The 4,238-nt window shown below is 38.2% G+C and overlaps 1 pseudogene; it reads left to right on the forward strand.

Moving 5' to 3' along the window:
• The first annotated feature begins 2,211 nt into the window (after nucleotides 1-2,211).
• On the forward strand, nucleotides 2,212-2,718 carry LOC103088557 (cellular nucleic acid-binding protein pseudogene; annotated as a pseudogene).
• Nucleotides 2,719-4,238: the final 1,520 nt, after the last annotated feature.

Here is a 4,238-nt window from a genome sequence, read left to right on the forward strand (position 1 = left end):
CATGATCATCTGAATAGCCACAGAAGAATTTGACAAAATCCAATGCACTTACATGTTTTACAAAAGTGCTTAATAAATTAGGAATAGGAAGGAACTTCCTCAACCTGATAAAGGGTATCTACCAAAAGCCCACAGCTGGCATCATACTTAATGATGAGACTGAAAGCTTTCCCCTTAAGATCAGGAACAAGACAAGGATGTGCACTTTCACAACTTATATTCAAAAATCTATTGGTGGTTCCAGCAAATGCAAGAAGTCAAGGCAAACTCAAGAGATGCAAAAAAAGCATTTGACAAAATTCAATATGGCTCAGCCATGAGTAGCATTTGAATAGTTATAATTATGTAAATGTTGGCTATTGACCCAATCAATATTAGGAGAAAGGTGCAAGGGTGGGAGGGTGAGTGGAATGCAAGCACATGAAGTGTACCAAAAGATGGTGTAGGTAAAAGAGGGCTAAATGTTCATTCTCTGAAATGGAAAATCATAGATAATGTCTAAAATTGAAACATCAAGAAGTCATAACATAAGCATAAGCATTGTTTATAGTTATCAATCAAACTATGAGTAAAAATCATTTAGTGAATTGAAAGATTAATTTAATGGGTCACTACCAGCATTTTTTACACATATCCTCTATTGTGATGTAAAATGCATTTCTTCCTTCATGTCTCAATTAAACCTTTTTGAAAATCAATGCTTTAAACTATGGGCATGAATTAATATAACTATAAATCTAAACAGGGGTTTAAATATGATAGTTAATACAGCTAATTTAATAAACATATATCAAATTTTAAAACACAGAGAGAATTTTTGCCATTTGAAACCATTTATGCTGCATCATTTAATTGTTTAGGAATAAAACTCATTCCACTACTCTATATGTGGCAACTGCTCATCCTCTTTGGCTATAACTTTTATTAATTTTTGAAAAACAGTTTTCTTTGTGGTTGCATTTATGAAACCAGTTGCACATTCCAATCAAGTCATATTGAAAATAAAGGGCAATTGCTACATTCATTATTCTCACGTCTATGTTTTACCAAATACATTTGTACTGGCTTCCTGAAAAAAATTCACATGCAAAACATATAGCTAGCTAGTAACTTAAAGAAAAATATTTATTGTGGATTTTTAAAATTACACAACCTAAAGTCATTTCAAAAAGTGTAAAATACAGAGAAGGAAAATAAGGAGAAAAAAGTCCTGTTCAATCTTATAGCACCAAAATAGCTACAGTTGGATATTTTAGTGTCTAGTTTTCCATACATATTTCTATATCTATATAAGTGGACATGTCCATAAATCCTTATGAGATTTATATAATAAATAATTTAGAAAACAGAGAGGAAATCTGTCCAATATTTATTCTTTTTTTTTTTTTTGCATGTGGGATCTTCCCGGACTAGGGCACAAACCCATGTCCCCTGCATCAGCAGGCGGACTCTCAACTACTGCGCCACCAGGGAAGCCCTATCCAATATTTAAATTAAGATTTTGTAATTTATTTTCCAAAGAACATCATATTCTTTATACTGAGTGCTTCAATTATGTTATTTTACAACTTAAATGATGGTGATTATATTGAAAACTAAGATTCCTGAAATAAAACAGGCTAAATTGTGAGTAAATCTCCCTGTAGGATTTTACACATTTTTTTCTATCTTATGTATCTCATATCTTTATGGACGTTTGTATTTTATTTTTTAATCCCCCCCCCAAATGGGTTACTCTAATTTGTTATAATTTCTTTCATTTACTGGATTAGATACATCTCACACATATCTTTCCTATGTCCAAAGCACATATATAAAAACTGGTTATCTACTGGACCACAAAGAAGGCCTAAGCCTTAGTTATAAGAAATCCTACAAGGCACATTTTCTGAACAAGAACAGATTCAAACTCAAACTTAATGACCCAAGAAGTGTTTATTTAACACACAAAAACAAAAATAAACAAACAAAAAATGGAAAACGCCCCTGAGTCGGGCTTTGGGCTTCAAGGACAGCAGGAAAGTCAGGCGGGAAGGAGCTGACTGCTAGAACGCCTGTGACACAAGAATGGGGCCGTGCGCAAACCCTGTGTAACGTCGCTGAGGCCCCTCGAGAAAAACAGCCACTTCTGTCTAAACCTCCATAAGGGGAGTTTTGTTGGGGCTTCCGGGGCAGCAGTGGGACCGCTCACCTGAAGATCTCACTGCAGCCATGAACAGTAAGGAATGCTTCAAGTGTGGACACTCTGGCCCTAAAGGAGGAGGAGCTCGAGGGCACAGAGCTAGAGGTGGTGGCCGAGGTGCTCAGTGCAGTTCTGCCACCCTACCTGTCATCTGTTACCGCTGCAGTGAGCCTGGTCATCATGCTAAGAACTGTAACCTTCTCGATGACATCTGCTACAACTGTGGGACAAGTGGCCACATCACCAAAGACTGTGTTAAGCCTAAGCGAGAAAGACAGCAGTGCTGTTACACCTGTGGCAGACCAGGGCATCTGGCCCGTGATTGTGACCATCAGGAAGGGCAGAAGTGCTACTCTTGTGGCGAATATGGCCACATTCAGAAACACTGTGCCCGAGTCAAGTGCTACCGTTATGGCGAGACCAGCCACATGGCCATCAACTGTCATCAACTGCAGCGAAAGAAGCGAGGTCAACTGCTACAGCTGGGCGAACCTGGACATCTAGCCCGGGAATGCCCCATTGAGGCTACCGCTTAACTTTCCCCTTTGTTCCCCCTCACCCCTACTCCTTTTTTTTCTTTTTCGGTACACGGGCCTCTCACTGTTGTGGCCTCACCCGTTGCGGAGCACAGGCTCTGGACGCGTAGGCTCCGGACGCGCAGGCTCAGCGGCCATGGCTCACGGGCCCAGCTGCTCTGCAGCATGTGGGATCTTCCCAGACCGGGGCACGAACCCGTGTCCGCTGCATCGGCAGGCAGACTCTCAACCACTCCGCCACCAGGGAAGCCCACCCCTACTCCTTTTGCTGCGTGATAATTGTGTTGTTTTCTCTGAAACCTCTTCTCTGACCAAAGGTTGATAGACTGAGGCTACTCTCAGGCCAGTGAGCTTTAATTACAAAGGTAAAAGAGGGAAGGGCTGGGAAAAAAAATCTCAGAAAAAGTTATTCACTTGTAGATGTCTTATAATTAATGTGTTTCTGCACCACTGATAACTCCAGTCATTGAACATCCTGAGCATTAGGCAGTTTCTAGATTCTGTGGAGGCATTTTGATTTAACATTTAATTAAGAGCTACTGTGTGCCAGCCACTGCCAGAAAAGCTGGAGAAATATCTGTGAACAAATCAGACCAAGTTTGCAAACACAAGCCTAGAATCTATTAACAAGTAAAATAGTGTGTCAGATAAAGACAAATTGCTAAAAAGAAAATAAAGAACACCAGGTAAAAGGATAGAGAATGTGTGTGTGTGGGGGGAACCTATGTTCCTGTCTTAGATACACAAGGCACCCTGAGGAGGTGACATCTCCTCAGAGATTCATTGCACAAATAAAGCTGATTCTAGAAATGTCTGTGACTTTGCCAAAGTAACTTTATTATATATCGATTGCTTTGATTTATTTGACCTCATTACCTCTTAAATAACATTGAAAGACATCTCTATCTGGTCTTACAGAGAGTGTATAGTTTATGAAAATAAAACAGAAAAATATGTATAACGTGTATAAGTAGCTTTGAGAAAGAGCAATGAGAAAACAACCAAACAAAAAAACCTTAGCAGCAAATTATGGACAGAAAGATATTGGTGATAAAGTTTGGACTTACATATTTTTAAAAATCTAAGAAAACAGGTAAAAACATTAAGATTAAACATAGATAGGGGCTTTTGTAATTTCAAAAACACACATTTTCACAGGTACGAAAATTATATTTATGTTTAGGAATTTCCAAAAAATGTGTTTTCCCAGATATGAATCCATTCAATTTCATATGCTGCGACCCATTTTAAAAAATCAGATCTGAAAAACAACTTAAGTTCTCTAAAATAGAAAAGGCAATTTAAATTCTAAATTCTAAATAAAACCTGGGATGGGGAGAGGTAACTGTTGTGTCAAGAAAAAATTGAAGTTGTAATGAAAAGTGATTTACAAAATAACAGTAATGACAATACTACATATCAAACCTAGGATGTGATAGAATTTATAGCAGAAAAGATAGTGTAGAGGGTATAGTTTTTGATCCATAAACTCAAACCCAGTAAAAGAAATGTAACTGGTT

The sequence above is a fragment of the Lipotes vexillifer genome, unplaced genomic scaffold, assembly GCF_000442215.2.
Source record: "Lipotes vexillifer unplaced genomic scaffold, Lipotes_vexillifer_v1.1 scaffold682, whole genome shotgun sequence".
NCBI lineage: Eukaryota > Metazoa > Chordata > Mammalia > Artiodactyla > Lipotidae > Lipotes > Lipotes vexillifer.